This window comes from Anas acuta, chromosome 1 (assembly GCF_963932015.1).
Source record: "Anas acuta chromosome 1, bAnaAcu1.1, whole genome shotgun sequence".
Taxonomy (NCBI): Eukaryota; Metazoa; Chordata; class Aves; order Anseriformes; family Anatidae; genus Anas; species Anas acuta.
This window is the reverse complement of record NC_088979.1, coordinates 204,820,932-204,845,387: the sequence shown is the minus strand read 5'-3', so window position 1 is coordinate 204,845,387 and position 24,456 is coordinate 204,820,932. Positions and strand designations below refer to the sequence as shown.

The following is a 24,456-nucleotide window of genomic DNA, read 5'->3' as shown; positions in this document are numbered from 1 at the left end:
CAGCAGGTGGCGGCAGAGGGGCGCCCTCGGGCGTCACCGGGCATGAGCTCCCCTCGGCCGCCTGCAGTACCCCTTTTCCACCAGCAGGTGGCGGCAGAGGGGCGCCCTCGGGCGTCACCGGGCATGAGCTCCCCTCGGCCGCCTGCAGTACCCCTTTTCCACCAGCAGGTGGCGGCAGAGGGGCGCCCTCGGGCGTCACCGGGCATGAGCTCCCCTCGGCCGCCTGCAGTACCCCTTTTCCACCAGCAGATGGCGGCAGAGGGGCGCCCTCGGGCGTCACCGGGCATGAGCTCCCCTCGGCCGCCTGCAGTACTCGTTTTCCACCAGCAGGTGGCGGCAGAGGGGCGCCCTCGGGCGGCACCGGGCATGAGCTCCCCTCGGCCGCCTGCAGTACCCCTTTTCCACCAGCAGGTGGCGGCAGAGGAGCGCCCTCGGGCGTCACCGGGCATGAGCTCCCCTCGGCCGCCTGCAGTACCCCTTTTCCACCAGCAGGTGGCGGCAGAGGGGCGCCCTCGGGCGTCACCGGGCATGAGCTCCCCTCGGCCGCCTGCAGTACCCCTTTTCCACCAGCAGGTGGCGGCAGAGGGGCGCCCACGGGCGTCACCGGTCAAGAGCTCCCATCGGACGCCTGCAGTACCCCTTTTCCACCAGCAGGTCGCGGCAGAGAGGCGCCTTCGGGCGTCACCGGGCATGAGCTCCCCTCGGCCGCCTGCAGTACCCCTTTTCCACCAGCAGGTGGCGGCAGAGGGGCGCCCTCGGGCGGCACCGGGCATGAGCTCCCCTCGGCCGCCTGCAGTACCCCTTTTCCACCAGCAGGTGGCGGCAGAGGGGCGCCCTCGGGCGGCACCGGGCATGAGCTCCCCTCGGCCGCCTGCAGTACCCCTTTTCCACCAGGAGGGGGCGGCCTATCCCTAACCCTAACCTAACCCGAACCCCAACCCCAACCCTAACCCTAATGGCATCCCCCCGACAACCTCACCCTGCACATATGGTTCCCCCCTCATTTTGGTTACCCCCGGTGCGCCCCGCAAATGCGTCTCCCCAGAACCCGCACCCCGCACATTTGGTTCCCCCCTTCTTTTTGTTCCCTCCGGTGCGCCCCGCAAATTTGTCCCCCCGGAAACCGAACCCCACACACTTGGTTCCCCCCTCATTTTAGTTCCCCCCCCCGGTGCGCCCCACAAAAGTGTCTCCCCAGAACCCGCACCCCGCACATTTGGTTCCCCCCTTCTTTTGGTTCCCCCCGGTGCACCCCGCAAATTTGTCCCCCCGGCACCCAAACCCCGCACACTTGGTTCCCCCCTCATTTTGGATCCCCCCCCCGGTGCGCCCCGCAAGTGTGTCCCCCCGGAACACGCACCCCGCACATATGGTTCCCCCCTCATTTTGGTTCCCCCACCCGGTGCACCCCGCATATGCGTCCCCCCGGCAAACGCACCCCGCACACTTGGTTCCCCCCTCATTTTGGTCCCCCCCCCCTTGGGGTCCCCCCAAGCCCAATGGACCCCCCCCCCCTCTTGGCGCCCCCCCCCCCCCCCCCGTCCTACCCATGCCCGCAGCAGCCGCTCGCGCTCCGCCAGCGCCTCCCGCACCCGACGCTGCATCTCGGCCAGGTGGAGGCAGGCGCTGGGGGGGGGGAATAAATTGGGGGGGGGTCAATTTGGGGGGGTCTGGGGGCGCATTTAGGGGGCAAAGGGGACTGGTTCTCACCTGTAGAACTCGGCGTCGAGCCCCCCCGGGGGCAGCTGCAGGGCCAGGATGCCTGGGGGGGGTGCGGGGGGGGACATGTCAGCACCCCCCAGACCGAAACCCCAAAACCGCCGCCGTTGACCCCAAGGTGGCCGCTGGTGACACTGGTAGGGCCACCGGGCGCCCCGCGGGCCACTGGGAGCGGAAGACGGGCATGAAGCTGCCGGTGGACGGCGGCCACGCTAAAATGCTAGGTCAGCCGCGGGTTGGGGCTCTGGGGGGGGCACCCCATAGGGTCACAACCCCCCCAAAACCCCCCGGCCCCACAGAGACCCCCCCCCCCCAGCCACACAGATCCCACCCCAAACCCTGTAGGTGCTCCCCCAAACCCTACAGGCACCTTCTCCAGATGTTCCCCACAACCTCCCAGCCCCACAAGTACCCCCCCCTTGGCCCCATACAGCCCCCCCCGGCCCCATATGGCCCCCCCACCTTGCAGGCCGCCCGCCCGTGGTCGTAGTACACCTCCTCTATGGCCTGGAAGTAGAGGACGCCCTTCAGCTTCGTCTCCTCCTTGTCTGGGGGGGGGGACAGAGATAGGGGGGTCACCCCATGGAACCACCTAACCCCCGACCACCCAACCCTGACCCCCCAACCCTAACAGATATAACCCCCACCTTAACCCCCGACCCCCTTACCCCCCAACCCCCACCCGGCATGCTCTGGGCACCAAACATGGCCTCCCGGAAGCCCAGTGCCAGAAAACTATGCCTACCAGCATTCCCCAGGCAGCTGGCTTGACCAATCACAGGCCCAGTGTTCGAGAAATACATTTACCAGCACTCACTGGAACCCAAGCACTTACTGCCCTTTCAAAATAGACTCAAGCCCTAACACTAAAAAACTTCGAAACCCCTACAGGCCTAATCCAAACTGTTTACCACACTAAACCCCTGAAGTCCTATGCCTAAAAGCCCTTAGGACACTTAGGACGCTCAAAACCCAAACCCAAAACAATAGGATTCTCAAAGCCCTAAACAACAAGATTAGGACGCTTAAAGCCGTAACCCCAAAATTAAGATGCTCAAAACACAAAGCCAACCCAAAACACTAGGATGCTCAAAACCCTTACTCAAAACATCAGGACGCGCAAAACTCTAACCCAAAAATTCAGATGCTTAACACCCAAAGCCCTAACACAAAACATTAGGACGCTCAACACCGTAACCCAAAAAATTAGGACGCTCGAAACTCTAACCCTGGAGAACCTAACCTGAAAAAAAAAAAAAAAAAAAGGATCTTAACACACTAACCCTAAATAACTGACCAAAAATAAAACCCTAGGACCCTAACCCTAAAAAACATAGCGACACTCCATCCCAAAAAAAACTCTAAAACCCTAACACGCTAACCCTGAAACCCTTAAAACCCTGTTAAAACTCCAACCCAGTTATACACCAGTTACCTCCCTTAAAGGATATAGAGGAGCTCTCTCAGATACGGCAGTCCTACTTCTCATGAATGCATCCTTTAGGTGAGGAGGGGGAGAAGTAAAGCAAAGAACAACTCACGGGTTGAGATCAGGATAATTTAATTAAATGGAAATAATTATAATAATTAAATAAAGACTACCATGAACTAAACAATTTAACTAAGGGGAAATAAAAAGGGAAAGGGGAAAAGGGAAAATAAAAAGAAGGGACGAAAACAAATAAACAAAATAAATGACAGCTATATGGAAGTGCAGAGGAAAGAAATTGCTCTCTACTTCCCACAAATGAGCGATGATTGACCACGTCCTTGATGCAAGGCCTCAACGCACGCAGCCGGTGTTCGAGAGGAGGACCGACGTCTTCTCAACGAGAGCCCACCCCTCCCCTCTTCTTCCTGTTTCCACCTTTTATTGCTGAGTGTGACATCCCATGGTATGGAATATCCCTTGGATTGGTTTAGGTCAGCTGCCCTAGTGATGTTTCTCTCCTCGCTTTTTGCCCATCCCCTAGGAGGGTTAGAGAAAGGCCCAATGCTGTGCCACTGCTGCTCAGCAGTAGACACAACACTGGTGTGATAACACTGCTGTTCCAGCTACAACTGCAGAGTACGGCACTGTATGGGCTGCTGCTGGGAAAGTTAACATTCCAGCCAGACCCAGCACACCACCAGAGGTGGATTGTTACGATATGGAGATGGTAGGTTATCCAACGGCTCCCGTTTATTATCTTTTTATTTTTCCTGTTCTTCTTCTTCTTCAAAATTTCTTACCTGCTTTTAGTGTAAATATTAAGGCTGTAAAAGGACATGAAGTCCTCCTGATCCATAATCCTGCATCATCACTTTCTTCCCGGCAGAAAGGTTCCTCCGAATTAACATGTGTATTTAAGGCCTGACAAATACAGTCTTCAAAGGATCCAAAAACGGGCCCAAAGACATGCGGTCTTAAAGGCTCCTTTGGCCATTCTATCACACAAGACTGAACCATTTTTTATTTACTTTTTACGTTACTGGGGCCTCTCTCGTTCCAGTTTCTAACTGTTATTCCTAATGGACTTTCTGGTGGTATGTCTGGTAATTTGCTCCCTTTCTTCTGGTCCCTGGTCTTCGGTTTTGTCTCACCCATCTAGGAATGTTACTCTGGCAATTCCCACAGCCCTTGGTTACCTTAATAAGAGTGTCTTAAAGAGGATTTAAGATCTATCACCCACCCACAAATCCTTTGGGAATCCCTTCGGTCCTTCACCGGCCAAGTCCCTCGCGGGAGATTGGAACCGTGGTAAAGAAGACCTCCACAATCGCTTCGGAACTAAATTCCGTCTCAGTCACACTCTTACACACACAGGCAACCAAACCCCATCCAACAGAACAGTATACGCTTTAAACACTTACGACTCCGTTGTCTTCATTCAGATCTTCACACGCAGAATTACGGGCAAAATATACTGCTGCAGCCAGCAAGGGAGCTGAAAAAAAATCAAAACCTTAGCTTACCTGTATTCAGGTTCGAGATGCCATTAGTCCCGACCAGACTCGAACAGCAACCACCAAATGCTGGGGCACCTCTCCTACATCAAATAAGATTCCAAGAACCAAAGCCCTCCTGGACAAGCCCCCTGGTGTCATACATGACTGGGTCCCAAACTGGATTGCAATTAAATTTTACAGTTTTTTAAATAAATAGAGGTAAACGAGAAGTTGCTCGCAAACAGATATACTGTGCCAGATGTCCTTCAGCAAGTGCCCAGAGGCAGACCGGATGTCTTTGCCAACACAGTCCCATCAATGTATTAGTACACCCATGCACTGCCACGTTAACTGCCATCACTAACTGCCAGGCAGGACAGCTCCAGACCAAACACATACACACACAGGCACGCCACAAACACTACAAACAAAACACACAACACAAGGCACAAGAAAAAGTGACCCCCAAAAAGAAAGCCCTACAGCAACAGCAAGTCAGAACAGGTGCTCTGCACCAGACCCTACGAGAGACTAAAATGTCACGACACGTGACTGGAAGCAACTGCCAGAACTGGGATGATGGAGGCCTAAAAAGCCTGCCTTCAAGACAAGAGACCAGAAGGATGGGGACTGAAAACCCCCTAAGACAACTCTCAGGAAATCAATTCCCAAGCAAGAACTCCTGATGCGGCCCAGATGACTTCTGCAAGAGTGAGGATGGAAACAGACGCGATCTCAAACCGAGTATGATACACAAGACCTGAAACAGATCTGTATTTCAAGCAGCGACTGCAATACAAGAAGTGCTCGGATCAGAGTCATGATGACAAAACAAGCATTGAGGCCCTTCAGCACAGCTACCGAGTCGCCTGCCTGGTCAGTCCAGTGTCAAAAGCCAGGAGGATATCAAGACCCGAGAAGCACAGAACAGACACTGCAGAAGCAACACTACAGGACAGACAAACTGAAGGAAACTGTCCTGCCTGGCACACGCACTCACGCTACAAAATAATCCCGCTGCTCCTGTTAGCCTGGTGACCCAGCCACAAGCAGCCTGAACGTGACTCAGCCTCAACCACCCTCACAGTGGCACCAAGTCTATTCAGCCAGCAGGCACCACGCTGCTCTGGCTCACAGCTCCCATTAGCCACCCCAGATATGCAAATACCAGGTGCCCCCCAACTTAGCTCTCAGGTTGCTGCATGGTAAAGTCCCTCTGCCTCAAGAAATACACAGGCACCGATTGTCATCTTAGTCAACTGAAGGCTCATCATCAGCTGCAAAAACAGAGTACCAGCATTCACTAGCACACCGGCCACGATGCCCACCTTCTCCACGATGCTGACTACTGCTGATGCAACATACAGTTCTGCTCACCTCTTCCTCTCCGAATCCAAGCTCCAACAGTGCAGCCAGTATCATCCACACCACCTGGGAAAACAAAGGGATTAAATGTTCGTTGCATTCACAACAAGTCTACCAATGGTGTTTTATTTTGTTCTTCATTTGTGTGTGTGTGTGTTTGTTTTTTTTTTTTTTGTTTACCTGTTTCTTTTTTTTGGGGGGATCTGCTTTAGCTCAACAGAATGCAGAGTGCAGATGAGACCTGAGGTGTTTCTAAAAGCAACAGTCCCCATGCTTTCGCTGAAGCTTTGAATATTAAAAGGACAATACAACCCAGCAAGTAACTGAAACTTTCTTAACTGGAATTAGCTCAAATTTTATTATTTTTTTTAAACTTAGAAAGAAAAATCCAAGAGCAGAACAGATTATACACCAACAAAATCAATTCCATTCCATCCCCAGAAAAAAATCACATACTCTCATCCCCTCCTGTACCTCAGCCGCTTGCCTGCCCCACGTGGCACATGCTTCCATCTCTTCTCCTTACCCACTTATAGCACCTCTAAAAGGCAAACTGGAGTTTTACTCTATTGGATGTAGGAAAATAACTGCAGTGACAACCACACCCCAAAAACAACAGTTACCTCTGCTCATCACACACCAGAGTCACTGCAGAGGCAGCTTGGGTCGAGACGTCCTGCACTGCGAACTGCACGCTGCATTTCAGCCTGAACAAGGGAAAGACACAGTGTCGTGGTTTAACTCGGCCGGCAGCTAAACACCACGCAGCCGTTCGCTCACCCTCCCCCCTCCCTCTCTGGGACGGGGGAGAGAAATGGAAAGTGAAGCCCGTGAGTTGAGATAAAGACAGTTTAATAAGACAGGAAAATAATAATAACAAAAATAATAATAACAATAATAATAATAATGATACAATAGTGATAATATGAAAGTGATAATAGTATGTACAAACAAGTGATGCACAATGCAATTGCTCACCACCCGCTGACCGATGATGCCCAGCCTAACCCCGAGCAGTCCGGCCCCCTCCCCCCGGCTAGCCACCCCTATATATTGTTTAGCATGACGTCAGATGGTATGGAATACCCCTTTGGCTAGTTTGGGTCACCTGTCCTGGGTCTGTCCCCTCCCAGCTCTTACTGCACCCCCAGCCTGCCCATTGGCAGGACAGAGCAAAAGGCTGAAATGTCCTTGGCTTAGTATAAGCACTGCTCTGCAACAATTAAAGCATTGGGGTGTTATCAGCACTCTTCTCATCCTAAGCCAAAACACAGCATTCCACCAGCTACTAGGAAGAAAATTAATTCTGTTCTAACTGAAACCAGGACATCTATCCACCCCTTATTCCATACCATTTATGTCATGCTCAGGTTACACTCTTTTCCATACATTCTAATTAGTCACCTATAGTAATCATGGTAGTGATAACATATAGTATAATATACTAATTAACATGGTACAATTCAGTTCATGGGCTATTCTCACCCAGTATTAAATCTCCTTGAGGTACACACCGGACCTCTCCGTTCTTTTGCATCACCCACCAAGTGTATCCAGGTCCCTGAGCGAAAACAATTCCACGAATAGGTTTGCCTTTTCCTGAGGCAGGAGAAGCCCAGACTGTTTTACCCAGCATATTTTTTACATGCACTACAGGAACTTTATCCCCATCTACAGTACGTAACAGGTTTGATTGTGCAGGTCCAGCTCGGTTGGTAGATCCCCTAGTATTGACTAACCAGGTGGCCTTTGCCAAATGCGTATCCCAGTTTTTGAGGATTTTGCCATTGTTCAGGGGTGAATTTCCAACACACTGGGGGTGCCAACTGCTCTAGATGCCTGCCCATATCCACCCATACTCCCTGCCACCCACAACTATACTGCCTCCGGGCAGATCTCCGGATGAGCTTCCCAAGTAGTTGTTTAACTTTAAGCAGAACCTGAAGTGCATTCATGAGGCAGAACAACAAGACTATGGTATTCTGAGTATTCCAAAAATATTCAATATCTTGGAGAGCTATTGTGACAAGCTCAGGGGATAAGAGGGTGGTGAAGGAGGAAGGCAGAGTGATCCAGGAGGATACAGGGGTGGTGAAGGAGAAAGGGAGAGTAAGCAAGTAAGGAAAAATATCTTCCCCTTTCCCCTCCACAGATTGACTCTCTAACGGAGAAAAACAATAGGTATAATTGCTAATAGTTCCCAAGATACTGTTTCCAAAGTACAGAGTCCACGATGTTACTGAGTACAAATACCAAGTTAGAGTCATGACCAGATATCTTATCGTCTCATAGGCCATTGCTATAACACTCAGTACCATAATGATCTGAAACCAGGGCCCGGAGAGGATAAACAACACTACAGAGAGCAAATACGGAAAATAATGTACTATAATACTTAATTTGGAAAACAGGCGCAGCAGAGTTGAGATTAAAGCAATCAGCATCATGACAGGTGACTATTAAGCAGGTCTAATCCTTACACCAATTTTAGTTTAACACACTCTGATCAGATCTGCCGTTATCTCAACCTTTCTTGCCCCACGTTGGGCGCCAAAAAGGACTGTCGTGGTTTAACCCGGCCGGCAGCTAAACACCACGCAGCCGTTCGCTCACCCTCCCCCCTCCCTCTCTGGGACGGGGGAGAGAAATGGAAAGTGAAGCCCGTGAGTTGAGATAAAGACAGTTTAATAAGACAGGAAAATAATAATAACAAAAATAATAATAACAATAATAATAATAATGATACAATAGTGATAATATGAAAGTGATAATAGTATGTACAAACAAGTGATGCACAATGCAATTGCTCACCACCCGCTGACCGATGATGCCCAGCCTAACCCCGAGCAGTCCGGCCCCCTCCCCCCGGCTAGCCACCCCTATATATTGTTTAGCATGACGTCAGATGGTATGGAATACCCCTTTGGCTAGTTTGGGTCACCTGTCCTGGGTCTGTCCCCTCCCAGCTCTTACTGCACCCCCAGCCTGCCCATTGGCAGGACAGAGCAAAAGGCTGAAATGTCCTTGGCTTAGTATAAGCACTGCTCTGCAACAATTAAAGCATTGGGGTGTTATCAGCACTCTTCTCATCCTAAGCCAAAACACAGCATTCCACCAGCTACTAGGAAGAAAATTAATTCTGTTCTAACTGAAACCAGGACACACAGGCAGAAGATAAACATTCAGCTGCCAGCAGTAGCACCCATCCCTCAACAACATAAGCAACCCCATCTTTACTTTTATCCTTTCAAAACAGCACTCCACTTGCCTCTGGACCTGCAAATTAGGTCCAAGCTTGAAAGGAGCGGCCAGCATCACCCACGCCACCTGGGAACACAAAAGGATACAATGACAACTGTGCTTGCAAGAACCCACCTGCCACACTGCTCCTCTATCCCAATCAGCCTCACCTCGGACCCTCACAGGGAAACACCTGAGCGTCTTCCCTTTGCTTCGGATAAGGCATGACCAGGCTGACACCACTCACCTTCCCTCAGAACTTCCTGACATGAAGATTTCCCTTCCCTCTCCACAACTGCACAAAGCACCTGCAGAGACAAGGGAAAAGCACACTCTGAGGCGCCTCACAGCCACAGCGTACCTGCTGCAAGACCTCTCTCTTCCCAGCTCCGGTACTTCAGCTGCTCACCAGCTCTGAGATTGTTCACTCACAAGACCACAGCAAGCTGCACCCGGGCCACACAACACACACTACACAAGCTACATTGCTTAAGACATATGAGCTGGAACGTTCCCACCCAACAATCAGTCGCATCACACAGGAAGGATGCCGCACACTCCTAGAAACCAAACCTACCAGTCCTGAGCAGCTCCCCACCTCCTCCTGCCAACCACGCTCAGCACACACACTATTTACTGCTCAGAAAAACAGAAAGTTAAAACATACACACAAAAAAAAAAAAACAACCGAGCTCCACAAATGCCAAAAAGACATGCACACACAGCAGCCTCGGCAGGGGTAGTCGCAGACTTACCCTTTGCAGATGAAAGAGGTGACTCTGATACAACTCTGCTCAGTGTCTTGGTAACGCTGCATCTACGCTGCCAAGCCATATGTAGCATTCAATCAAGCTGGTTTTAGTCCTCTGGAGAGTTACACAAGTGGGTTTATACATCTAGAGATTAAAACATAGCTCAAAAACAGAAGAGTATCCCACCATCCCAAAAAAAAACAGTGAGCCAGCAGCCCCTACTAAACATCCCGCTACTGAGTGAATTCCAAGCACTTAAAATCCAGAAATCCATAGGCTCCAGTCTGCCTAGAGAACCCTGCAACTGACTGAAGGAAAACCAAAGCACTTACCCCAAAGAGCAGCCCAAGCACAAGGAGCTCTCTGATAGCATGCCTGGGGCTCATATAGCATTCAGCCCCGCCCAGCACCCAAACCCAATCACCTGGGAAAGGGGAGGGGCAAAGCACAAGAAAGTAGGAAGAGAGCAAAAGAAGCAGCTGTGTTTTTTTTTTTTCCTTTGTTTTTTAAAATCTGGTTTATCTCAAAAACATTCCGAGAGCAGACAAGAGACCTGTGGTGTTTCTAGAAGCAAAACTCCCCTTTTGCTTTTGCTGCAGCTTTTAATGTTGAACTGATAATGTCACCAAGCAAGTAACTGAAACTTCTTCAACTGGAATTAGTTTACACACGCTCACCGTCATCTGCAAACACAGAGAACCAGCATTCACTAGCCCTAACCCCAACCCTCACCCTAAGCTCTAACCCTAGCCCCAGCCCTAGTCCCCGAGAACTGCATTTCCCGGTGTGCTCTGGGCACCCAACATGGCCTCCCGGAAGTTCGGAGTCCCAGAACTACATTTCCCGGTATGCTCTGGGCACCCAACATGGCCTCCCGGAAGTCCGGAGTCCCAGAACTACATTTCCCGGCATGCTCATGGCACTCAACGCAGCCTACTGGAAGCCTTGTGCCGGAAAACTACACCTACCAGCATTCCCTGGGCAGCCGGCACGGCCAATCAGAGGCCGAGTTGTCGAGAACTCCATTTAACAGCACTCCCTGGAACCCTAGCCCTTACCGCCCTTACACAAAAAAGCCGCAAGCCCTAACCCTAAAAATCCTCGAAACCCCTACAGACCTAACCCAAACCATCCACCACACTAAACCCCTGAAGTCCTATGCCTAAAAGCCCTAACCCAAACACTTAAGACGCTCAAATCCCACACCCACAAAATTAAGATGCTCAAATCCCAAACCCCAAAAAATAGGACGCTCAAATCCCAAACCCCCTTCCGAAAAAGAAAATAAGAAAAATAAATCAAACAAAACAAAAACAACAAAAGGGGTAGACCTGGTGGCATCTGCCCTATAACCCTGCAAAAAGCATGAGGGACATAGAACAACAAAGCAAACACACAAAATAACATTGACATCCTATCCATAAAAGTGCTATAACAATTAATCACCTCCAAAGAGCTTCATGCAATAAATGCACGCACTACTAGATTGGTTTCCTCTAAAATATCGTACAAGACTCTGACCCACGAAAAGAACCCTGCATGTAGCTAACAGAAGAATAAACAAAGCTCCGACCCCAAAGAGCAGCCCACGCAGAAGGAGCTCTCTGATAGAACGCCTAGGGCTCGTATAACATTTGGCCCCGCCCAGCACCCAAACCCAATCACCTGGGAAAGAGGAGGGGGCAAAGCACAAGAAAGAGAGCAGAAGCAGCAGCTGTGTTCATTTATTTATTTTTTTATTTATTTGTCACCTATCCCTAGTTTACAGCATGCGGAGTGCAGACAAAAGAACTGCGGTGTTTCTAGAAGCAAAATTTACCCTATTTTTGCCTCAGCTTTGAACATAGAAAGGACAATACAACCAAGAAAGTAAATGAAATATTTTCAACGGGAATTAGCACGAACCTTTCATTTACATATGAAGAAAAATCTAGGAGCGTAGGAAATTACACATCAAAAAAAAAAAAAGACGTAATAAGCAACGCGCGTGCACGGCCCCTGGCCGCCTACAGTACTCGTTTTCCACCAGCAGGTGGCGGCAGAGGGGCGCCCTCGGGCGTCACCGGGCATGAGCTCCCCTCGGCCGCCTGCAGTACCCCTTTTCCACCAGCAGGTGGCGGCAGAGGTCGCATGCGGGGAAAGCACAAAAAAGCAAAAAGAGGAGCAGCAGCAGCTCTGGTTTATTTACTTATTTATAAGGCTTAGCTCAACAGCATGCAGAGTGCAGACAGGAGAACTGGGGTGTTTCTAGAAGCAAAACTCCCCTTTTGCTTTTGCTGCAGCTTTTAATGTTGAACTGATAATGTCACCAAGCAAGTAACTGAAACTTCTTCAACTGGAATTAGTTTACACACGCTCACCGTCATCTGCAAACACAGAGAACCAGCATTCACTAGCCCTAACCCTAACCCCAACCCTCACCCTAAGCTCTAACCCTAGCCCCAGCCCTAGTCCCCGAGAACTGCATTTCCCGGTGTGCTCTGGGCACCCAACATGGCCTCCCGGAAGTTCGGAGTCCCAGAACTACATTTCCCGGTATGCTCTGGGCACCCAACATGGCCTCCCGGAAGTCCGGAGTCCCAGAACTACATTTCCCGGCATGCTCTGGGCACTCAACGCGGCCTACCGGAAAGCCTTGTGCCGGAAAACTACACCTACCAGCATTCCCTGGGCAGCCGGCACGGCCAATCAGAGGCCGAGTTGTCGAGAACTCCATTTAACAGCACTCCCTGGAACCCTAGCCCTTACCGCCCTTACACAAAAAAGCCGCAAGCCCTAACCCTAAAAATCCTCGAAACCCCTACAGACCTAACCCAAACTATCCACCACACTAAACCCCTGAAGACCTATGCCTAAAAGCCCTATCCCAAACACTTAAGACGCTCACAACGCCCAAGCCCACAAAATTAAGACGCTCAAATCCCAAACCCCCCAAAAATAGGACGCTCAAATCCCAAACCCAAACCCAAAATATTAAGACGCTCAAAACCCTAACCCAGGAGATCCTAACCTGAAAAAAAAATAAGATCTTAAAACCCTAACCGTAAATAACTGACCAAAAATAAAACCCAAAGAACCTAACCCTAAAAAAACTATCAACACTACAACCCAAAAAACTCTAAAACCCTAACACGCTAACCCTGAAACCCTTAAAACCCTAACCCTCAAATCCCTAAAATCCTAACCGTTAAAACTCCAACCCTAAAACTAAAAACCTTAAAATCCTAAACATAAACCCTGAGAACGCTTACCCTGAAACCTTAAAACCGTGAATCAATCTTTGGGAAATAACATAGGCTCAGGAGAGGATCTCAATACAGTAGCATTTTTATTTGAGATTACAATGGCGGGTGTCCCGCGAGCAGGAGGGCACCTACCGATTCCATACACAGTTTATATACCTTTTTTTTTTTTTTCCCCTCCCAAGGACCAGGACCCTCCCGTTTCCCCATTAACTGTGCAATCCAGGTTCATACTCTACCTGGTGCTTCACCGAAAACACACAGCTGCTGGCCTGTTACAAGTCACATTTCTTTTGAGGCGGTAATGTTTCTTACACCGTGATTTCCACTTAATTGTTGTAAGGATTCTGGTTGTCTGCATTTTACAAGGTTGTCTGTTGTAATAAATGACTAAGTCCCAAATAGGATTACAATCAAAGTTTATAATTTATTAAATGAATAGAGGTAAGCAAACAGCACTGGGTGCGCCGGGAGTCTCTGCTCCACCGAGACGCACACAAGTCACAGCAGGCGGCTGGTTTTTATGCTCCTAGGCTAATACATATTCATTACTACTTCTAGAAAAGGCAAGGTTATTATAACTAGTTCCTGGAATCCGAACCCGCCCACTGGCGCATGTGTTATCAGTCTCTGGTGGTCCCTCTGCGGGTCTCTCATACCGAAGGCTCACAGTCTTCCTCCCAGGCTTTTCCCTTGTCCTTCTCCTTTGTCCATCTTGGCTGGATGTCAGAGACTTGCATAGTGCCCCATGCAATAGTCATAACAGTTAGCAGTTATTCCGAAACCCCTTTGTTCTCTTGTCCCCTATTAACCCGAATTGCTGGACCATTCCTCTGCAAGATGAGAAGAGGTAAAGAGAGCAGGAGGAACAGCAGCCCTGTTTTTGGTCTGGCTTAGTTCAACAGGGTGCAGCACAAGCAACCAGGCTGTTTCTCTTTAAAGACTTGCCTTAGCATTAGTGAAGGAAACTGACCCGGCTGACAACCCTCTTACCTGTGGAGGAATGGGTAAGTGAAGTAGGTCATGTGGATGTTGAGCAGCTAGGAGGCCGCGAGTTAACAAAGTATCGAACACAGCTCAAATGAGCCTGAGAAAATACGTAAATGCAGCCTGGGAAGGAATGTAAGTTCTGGGAGGTTTTAGGGAGGTTTCAGGGAGGTTTCAGGTACAAGAACGTGATATCTGTTGGTATGCTGGGAAAGTACTAACTGTGTTATTTTGGTGGGAAACTAGCTGATAGAATAGAGAAATGCACTAACCAATCATGAGCTTAGCTTTTGCAATATGTATGAGCTAATTATATTGAATTAGATAAAAGACGACTGAGCTATCCAATAAATCGAAGTTCACTGATCACTCATATTGAGCGTCTGTGTCTTCCTTCCATCGACAACAAATGGTTTCGCAACACTTACCTTTTTGCACCACTCCACACCATGGGGACTTCATCTCTCCAAGGCTGCACGAGGGAAGGGCGGAAACGAGAAAAAAAGCACATCCTGAGGCACCTCATAACCACAGCCTACCTACTGCAATACTTGTGTCTCTCTTCCCAGCTGCTTCATCTCTGTGGCTCTCCATCTCCAAACCACATTCTTTTTAACTGCCATGCAGAGTGGCAGTCCTCCGGGCGCCATAGAGCAGCACCATATTCTTTATTTTTTTTATTAGTATTTTTTAATTTCAAAACAGCAGTCCGCTTCCCTCTGGAGATGGACAGTAGGTCCAGCCAGTCACCGAGTTGCCAACACAGAGCGTCACAGTTCCAGAAGGCGCTCTTTCCTTTGACCGATTTCTTATAAATGTTATCTACCACTGGCAAAAGCAATAAACAGACTGCAAACATGCACTGCCATCTTTGACAAACTTTATGTTTTCAATTTTATTATTTCAAAGAGAGCAGTCTACTTGCCTCTCCATCTGTGAAGTAGATCAAACCAGTCACTACGTTGCCGAACAAGAACTTGACGGTTCCAGAAAGCGCTGTTACCTTTGACCGGTTCCTCCTAATGTTTACCTACTGCTGGTTTATACATTTAGAGATTAAAATATAGCTCAAAAACAGAAGAGCAACCCACCATCCCAAAAAACAGTGAGCCAGAAACCTCTATTAAACATCCCTCTCCTAAGTGAATTCCAAGCACTTAAAAAATTCTAGAAATCTATAAACTCCAGCCTGCCTAGAGAACCCTGCAACTGACTAAAGGAAAAACAAAGCACTTACCCCAAGGAGCAGCCCAGGCAGAAGGAGCTCTCTGATAGCATGCCTGGGGCTCATATACCATTCGGCCCCGCCCAGCACCCAAACCCAATCACCTGGAAAAGGGGAGGGGCAAAGCACAAGGAAGTAGAAAGAAAGCAGGAGCAGCAGCAGCAGCTGTTTTTTATTTTTTTTTCATTATTATTTTATTTTAAGATCTGCTTTACTTGAAAAACACGCAGAGAGCAGACAGGTGACCTGTGGTGTTTCTAGAAGCAACAATCCCCATGCTTTTGCTGCAGCTTTTAACATTGAAAGGACGACACGACCAGGCCAGTAACTGGAACTTTTTCAAATGGAATTACGTCAAACAGGTTCATCATCACTTGCAAAAACAGAGAACCAGCATTCACTAGCACGCCAGCCCTGACACCCACCTCCTCCGCAACGCTGACTACTACTGATGCAACATGCTACTGTGCAATACCTCTCTGTTCCCAGCTCCTTTACCTCAGCTGCTCACTACATTTACCTGAGAAGTGTGCCCGAACAGACTCATTCTGCAGAGATGAAGAAGGTGGTCCTGCTCACTCTCTTGGCACTACTGCACTTATGCACTCAAGGAACCATACCCCACAGTTTCCCAAGAACAACGTACCTGGCAACCCCTCATAAACGTACTTCTAGTACGTAAATTCAAGGACATAAAGCCTAGAAGGCTTTATGGTCTAAAGACTCGACAGACAGAAAACACACAGGCAAAAGCTCCAGAAATATAACAAACTGTCCCTAAACTTGAAACAGACTACCCCTTACGTGCCCACTGCTGCCATTTTCAGACACATGCTCACACAGGGAGCTTCCATGATACATTTCAACTAAACCCTGCTCCATCACTTTAACAGCAAGGTTGTAACTTTGATAAGATTTGACATACAGGCAAAGAATCACAAAAAGCCCCGTAATTCTGCAAAAATCAGAAGGGACCCAGAACCACAAAGCAAACACACAAAGTAACATCACCATACCATCCGTAAAACTGCCATAACAACTACTCACCTGAGGAAGAGCTGCGTGCAATACAGGCACCTACTACTAGATTGCTTTACAGTGACAGATCCTACCAGTTACCAACTCAAAAAGATATGCGTACCGGTTTCTACTGGAAAACGCATCAGTCCATAGACTCTGACCCACCTAAAGAACCCTGCAACCGACTGAAGGAAAAACAAAGCGCTTACCCCAAAAAGCAGCCCAGGCAGAATGAGCTCTGTCATGGAATACCTGCAACTCAGTCACCACTAGGTCCCACCTGGAACCTGAAGCTAATCACCTGGGAAAGTGCAAGGGGGAAAGCACAAAAAAAAAAAAAATCAGAAAGGAGCAGTAGCTGTGGTTTCTTTACTCATTTATATGGCTTAGCTCAACAGCATGCAGAGTGCAGACAGGAGAGCTAGGGTGTTTCTAGAAACAAAAATCCCCATGCTTTTGCTGCAGCTTTGAATATTAAAAGGACAAACCGACCAAGAAAGTAACTGATTTTTTTTTCCATCTGGAATTAGCTCAATCTTTTATTTACATGAAAAGAAAAATCTAGGAGCAGAACTGACTACACGCCAAAAAAAATAAAAAAAATTCATTCCATTCCACTCGCAGGAAAAATCACTTACTTCAGTAAGCTACCTGAGAACCAAAAGGCTATGCTGATGGGTCAAAACACACTACAGGACACTGGGGCCAGGCCCTCCACTGCACCCACTTAAAACCCATCCCTACACTCACCAAGGTGCAACCCCAACACAAAAAAAAACAGACACAGCATTTCAGCACCTGCTTTGTTCCGATTCTAAAGACTAACATCACAGCCCACATTGCCTGGGACACCTGATAAACAGAAGAGAAAGCAGCCATACCGTTTTCAAGCCATCCCTGCACGTGTCGCTCCTTGATCATCTGCAACCTCTTCTCCAATCCTCAACCGCTTCTGCGGAGAGCCTGCCATGGCACCTGCAAAGCAAGATGGATACCCTTCGCACTCACCTCGTGCTACTCGGCAGTTCTGCTCCAATCCAGCTCACAACCAGCCCGCCCTTCTCGTGCTGCTCTTCAGAGTGCAGCTTGGCCCCACTCAGCCTGTGTGAGACAAATGTGAAACAAAAAGAAAAGCACAGGCTGAAGCAGCATCCAAAGACACAGCACAGCTGGGACAGTTACTCTCATCTGCTGCCTTACCTCCGTGCCCTCCCCTCCCCTCGAGGCAGACGCTTCCATCTGCTCTCTTAGGCCAGCTACAACACCCCTGAAATATAAACAGGATTTTTACTGTACTTTGTGTAGTTAAGTAACTGCAGTGACAACTGCACCCCTAAATTACCTTCTATATCTGTTCATCGCTCACCTTGCCAAAAGCAGGTCTGGTCGTCAAGTCCCGTGTTGTACACTGTGTTTCAGCTTTAACAAATGAAAACAGTCACAAGAGAATCAATCATTCAGCTGCCAGCATTAGCACCCATCCCTCAACAACACAAAAGGGACCCCATTTACAATACTATCCTTTCAAAACAGCAGCCCCCTTGCCTCAGCACCTCAGAAGTAGATCAAGCCAGTCACCGAGTTGCCTACCGAGTGCTGAACAGTTCCAGAAGGAGCTCTTTCCTGTGACAGGTTCCTCCAAAGGTTTTCGCTCTACTGGGGACAGGAAAGAAATAAAAATAAAAAATTCAAAACCCCATATCTGTAAGCTTTCAAGATTCGACAGACCTCCTCAAGCACACCGTTCGAGTGCTATGCGAGCAGTTGCTCGCAAGCAGCTCAACTCTCCCCCCTCCAGTATGCCAAACACCACAGAGATGACTGTGCCAGCTGCCCTTCAGTACGTGCCCAGAGGCAGACTGGATATCTTTACCAAAACAGTCCAGACGATGTATTAGTACACCCATGCACTGCCACGTTAGCTGTCATCACTAACTGCCAGGCAGGACAGCTCCAGACCAAACACGTACACACACACAGGCACGCCACAAACACTACAAACAAAACACGCAACACAAGGCACAAGAAAAAGTGACCCCCAAAAAGAAAGCCCTACAGCAACAGCAAGTCAGAACAGGTGCTCTGCACCAGACCCTACGAGAGACTCAAATGTCACGACACGTGACTGGAAGCAACTGCCAGAACTGGGATGATGGAGGCCTAAAAAGCCTGCCTTCAAGACAAGAGACCAGAAGGATGGGGACTGAAAACCCCCTAAGACAACTCTCAGGAAATCAATTCCCAAGCAAGAGCTCCTGATGCGGCCCAGATGACTTCTGCAAGAGTGAGGATGGAAACAGACGCGATCTCAAACCGAATATGATGCACAAGACCTGAAACAGATCTGCACCCATGCTTTTGCTGCATTTTTTTTAATATTAAAAAGGACGATACTTGCTGGGTCGTAACTGGAACATTCCTAACTGGAATTGGCTCAAACTTTTATTTACAATGAATGAAAGATCTAGGAGCAAAACAGACTATACAGCAAAACAATCAATTCCATTCCACCCCCAGGAAAAAATCACATACTCTCATCCCCTCCTGTACCTCAGCCGCTTGCCTGCCCCACGTGGCACATGCTTCCATCTCTTCTCTTTACCCACTTATAGCACCTCTAAAAGGCAAACTGGAATTTTACTCTACTGGATGTAGGAAAATAACTGCAGTGACAACCACACCCCCAAAATTAACAGCTACCTCTGCTCATCACGTACCAGAGTCACTGCAGAGGCAGCTGGTTGAGACATCCTGCACTGCACACTGCATTTCAGCCTAATGAAAGGCAAAACCCAGGCAGAAGATAAACATTCAGTTGCCAGCAGTAGCACCCATCCCTCAACAACATAAGCGACCCCAGCTTTACTTTTATCCTTTCAAAACAGCACTCCACTTGCCTCTGGACCTGCAAATTAGGTCCAAGCTTGAAAGGAGCGGCCAGCATCATCCACACCACCGGGGAACACAAAAGGACAAAAGAACCACTGTGCTTGCAAGCACCCACCTGCCACGCTGCTCCTCTATCCCAATCAGCCTCACCTCGGACCCTCTGAGGGAAACACCTGAGTGTCTTCCCTTCGCTTCAGATAAGGGATGACCAGGCTGACAACACTCACCTTCCCTCACTGATGCATGACATGTGGATTTGCCTTCCCTGTCCACGACTGCACACAAAGCACCTGCAGAGACAAGAAAAAAGCACACTCAGAGACACCTCACAGCCACAGCGTACCTGCTGCAAGACCTCTCTCTTCCCAGCTCCGTTACTTCAGCTGCTCACCAACTCTAACTGAGATTCTTCACTCACAGTGCCACAGCAAACTATGCCTGCACCACACAACACACACTACATAGGCTACATTGTTTAAGACACATGAGCTGGAATATTCCTGCCCAATAATCAGTCGCATCACACAGGAAGGATGCCACACACTCCTAGAAACCAAACCTAGCAGTCCTGAGCAGCTCCCCACCTCCTCCTGCCAACCACGCTCAGCACACACACTATTTGCCCCTCAAAAAAACAAAGTTAGAACATACACACACACACACCAAAAAAAAAAAACAAAAAAAAACTGAGCTCTGCACATGCACACACAGCAGCCTCAGCACAGGTAATCCATGACTTACCCTTTGCAGATGAAAGGGGTAAATTGGTGAAAAGTGGTGGAGTTGAACTAAGTGAGATGGTTTAGTGGAGGACTTGTTAGTGTTAGGTCAGAGGTTGGGCTTGATGATCACAGAATCACAGAATTGTCTAGGTTGAAAGAGACCTCAAGATCGAGTCCAACCTCTGACCTAACACTATCGCTAAGTTCAACATTTAAACATCTTTTAAAGACCTCCAGGGATGGTGACTCCACCACTTCCCTGGGCAGCCCATTCCAATGCCTCACAACCCTCTCAGTAAAGAAGTTCTTCCTAATATCCAACCTAAACCTCCCCTGGCACAATTTTAGCCTGTTCCCCCTTGTCCTGTCATCAGGCACATGGAAGAACCCCCACCTCACTACAGCCTCCTTTAATGTACTTATAAAGAACAATAAGGTCGCCCCTGAGCCTCCTTTTCTCCAGGCTGAACAAACCCAGCTCCCTCAGCCACTCCTCGTAGGACTTGTTCTCCAGACCCCTCACCAGCTTCGTCGCCCTTCTCTGGACTCTCTCGAGCACCTCCATGTCCTTCTTGTAGCGAGGGGCCCAAAACTGAACACAGTACTCGAGGTGCGGCCTCACCAGAGCTGAGTACAAGGGGACAATCACTTCCCTAGCCCTGCTGGCCACACTGCTTCTTATACAAGTCAGGATGCTGTTGTCCTTCTTGGCCACCCGAGCACACTGCTGGCTCCTATTCAGCCGACTGTCCACCATCACTCCCAGGTCCTTCTCCGCCAGGCAGCTTTCCAACCACTCATCTCCCAGCCTGTAGCTCTGCTTGGGGTTATTGCGCCCCAGGTGCAGGACCCGGCACTTCGCCTTGTTGAACTTCATACAGTTGACCTCAGCCCATCGTCCAGCCTATCCAGATCCTCCTGCAGAGCCTTCCTACCCTCGAGCAGATCAACACACGCACCTAACTTGGTGTCATCTGTAAGCTTACTAAGGTTGCACTCAATACCTCATCCAGAACATTGATAAAGATATTAAAGAGGACTGGCCCCAGTATCAAGCCCTGGGGAACGCCACTAGTGACTGGCCTCCAACTGAATTTGACTCCATTCACCACAACTATTTGGGCCCAGCCATCCACCTCAGACTGCTTCTTCCGAGCTCAAGATCAGAGCATCCCAACCCGTAGGAAGTCAAGAAAGGGAGCCAGGAGACCTGCATGGTTAAACAGGGAACTGTTGGGCAAAGTCCAGTGCTTCTTTGTCTCTGTCTATACTGCTGGAGGCTTTCCTAAAGAGCCCCAAACCCCTGAGTCCCCAGAGGTAGCCAGGATAAAGGAGGAGTTTGCCTTGGTTGATGAGGACCAATTAAGTAATCTGGGCTTCCATAAATCCATGGTCCTGATAGGATGCACCTGTAGTTGCTGAGGGAGATGGCAGAAGTCATTGTTAGGCCACTCTCCATCATCTTTGGTAAGTCATAGGGAATGGGAGAGGTGCCTGAGTACTGGAGGAAAGCAAATGTCACTCTTTTCAGTCTTCAAAAAGGGCAAGAAGGAGGACTCAGGTAACTATAGACCAGACAGCCTCACTTCTATCCCTGGAAAGATGATGGAATAACTTATCCTTGGCACTGTCTTTAGACATATCAAGGATAGAGGGTCATTATGGGCAGTCAACATGACTTCACCAAGGGGAAGTCATACTTAACCAACCTGAGCACCTTTTATGAAGACATAACCAGGTGGATAGATGATGGTAAAGCAATGGGTGTGGTCTATCTTGATTTCAGTAAAGCATTTGATGCCACCTCCCATAGCATCCTCTCACCTAAACTGAGGAAGCATGGTCTGGACGATCGGGTGGTGAGGTGGACTGTGAACTGGCTGAAGGAAAGAAAACAGAGAGTTGTGATCAGTAGAATAGAGTCTAGTTGTAGGCCTGTATCTAGTGGAGTCCCTCAAGGGTCAGTACGGGAACGAGTACTATTCAATATATTCATCAACAACTTGGATGAGGGAATAGAGCTCACTGTCAGCAAGTTTGCTGATGACACTAAACTGGGAGGAGTGGCCGACACACCAGAAGGTTGCACTGCCATCCAGCGAGACCTAGACAGGCTGGAAAAGTGGGCAAGGAGAAATTTAATGAAATACAACAAGGGCAAGTGTAGAGTCCTGCATCTGGGAAAGAACAACCCCAGATATCAGTATAAGTTAAGGACTGACCTTAGGGAAAAGGGACCTGGGGGTCCTGGTGGACAGCAGGATGACCACGAGCCAGCACGCACCCTTGTGGCCAAGAAGGCCAGTGGCTTCCTGGGGTGTATCAGAAGGGCTATGGTTAGTAGGTTGAGAGAGGTTCTTCTCCCCCTCTACTGTGCCCTGCTGAGACCACATCTAGAATATTGTGTCCAGTTCTGGGACCCTCAGTTCAAGAAGTACAGGGAACTGCTTGAGAGAATCCAGCGCAGAGCCACAAGGATGATTAAGGGAGTGAAGCATCTCCCTTACGAGGAAAGGCTGAGGGAACTGGGTCTCTAGATTGGAGAAGAGGAGGCTGAGGGGTGACATCATCAATGATTATAAATACATAAATGTGAGTGTCAGAAGAATGGATCCAAGCTCTTCTCAGTGATATGCAATGATAAGACAAGGGGCAATGGGTTCAAGCTGGAACATAGGCAGTTCCACTTAAATAAGAGAAGAAACTTCTTCTCAGTGAGGGTGACAGAACACTGGAACAGGCTGCCCAGAGAAGTTGTGGAGTCTCTTTCTCTGGAGATATTCAAAACCCATCTGGATGCATTCCTGTGTGACCTGATCTAGGTATTCCTGCTCTGGCAGGGGGATTGGACTAGATGATCTTTTCAAGGTCCCTTTCAATCCCTAACCTTCTGTGATTTTGTGATTCTGCAATTCTGTGATTCTATTCTTCTAACAAAGGTAACAGTTCCAAGATAGATTTATTGTTGTGGGTTTTTTTGTTTGTTTGTTTGGTTGGTTGGTTTTTTTAATCCTTTATATACAAAGAAAGACAAATAGGTTAGAAAACAACCGTCGTCCCCTTTACAGAGATTTCCTCTCTCCCACACCCTCAGTTTTCTTCCCTGTAGGTTCTGACAAAGGCACATACACTGTCAGAATTGTCTCACAAAAAAATATGCTTGCTGCAAAGCCAAAAATAAGTGAAATCATCCAGTAACAGAAGGACATAAAAACCGAGAAATTGAGAACACAGTGCATGTCTGCAGCTGAGTGTAATGATAACATATTGGACATTTTTTTGTGTCTATTACAAATAAACTTACAAAAATTCTTTTCTTTCCTAAGAACTAAAATTAGATTTTTTTTCTGTATGTCAGATGATACTAAAAATGCAGTTTTACATGTAGCTAAGTGACAAAGGTACAATAGAGCGAGTAATTGTAACAGGTACAGGACATGTTTAATAGAGGTGCTTTTTTTTCTTTCTTTTTTTTAAAAAAAAAAAAAAAAAGTCTGCCTTTCTTAGTACAAAGGGACAGCAGAATCCAACAGCATATGTTCATAATAATCCTCTGGACAACTGAACAATGTTTGCCAATATGCAGGTTGTGATTCTTCTCAGCAGTTCTAAGACTGCAGATGGGTACATGCCACTGGGACCCAGAGTGTGAGCCCCCTTGGCAAAATATTGGCACGTAGGCTAAAAATGATCAGTCACACTCTCAAGCTCTAATGACAATACTGACTAAATCTTCCTTGACTCAGGTGAAAGCTTAGACACTTTGCTCAGTATATATCGGTACATCACGGAAGCTAAAATATATGCAAGATGAATCCCCCTCCTAATGTCTAAAGACTTCTTGTTATAGATCTGCAACTTCTTCCTTCTGCACAGGAATCACATAAACAACTGTGGCATAGGCACTCTGCTGAACTTTTCCTGCATTCTCTTACCTTCTATCTCTCTCTCCAGATTCAAAGGAGCCTCTGATTCTGACCTTACCTAACATTAGTGAACAGGAAAGAGTTGGCTCAGTTTCTATCCATGCTACATGGCTCAGCTTCTATCCATGCTACATTACTCATCCCACCATCTACAAAGACACATAGTCATTCGTGGCAACACTGATCTATAGTATGAACTTCAACAATTGCATGAACAGCAGAATTCACAAGTCACCTTACCGAGTTGCCTTTTGCTTCTCAGGTTTTCTCCCCAAGAATAAAAAAAAAATGACCGATAAGGATGTGTGAAGGAACAATACTTAGGATCATCTTCACATACTTCATTTATTCAGTTGTACGAGAGAAGAGTAGTAGGAATTACAAGGAATGCAAAAAATGATCTGATATCTCAGGTAATTCTTTTTCTCTGAGAACATAACT

At 48.2% G+C, this 24,456-nt stretch overlaps 2 long non-coding RNA genes across 2 annotated transcripts; both read right to left on the bottom strand.

Moving 5' to 3' along the window:
• Positions 1-3,263: 3,263 nt before the first annotated feature.
• On the bottom strand, positions 3,264-6,253 carry LOC137850017 (uncharacterized). Its single transcript, XR_011092221.1, has 2 exons — positions 4,573-6,253; positions 3,264-3,688 (listed from the first exon to the last, which is right to left on the bottom strand). It is a non-coding gene; the product is annotated as an uncharacterized lncRNA (long non-coding RNA).
• Positions 6,254-6,336: 83 nt separating this feature from the next.
• On the bottom strand, positions 6,337-9,561 carry LOC137850016 (uncharacterized). The gene is made up of 2 exons (XR_011092220.1): positions 9,500-9,561; positions 6,337-9,339 (listed from the first exon to the last, which is right to left on the bottom strand). It is a non-coding gene; the product is annotated as an uncharacterized lncRNA (long non-coding RNA).
• Between the last annotated feature and the right edge of the window lie 14,895 nt (positions 9,562-24,456).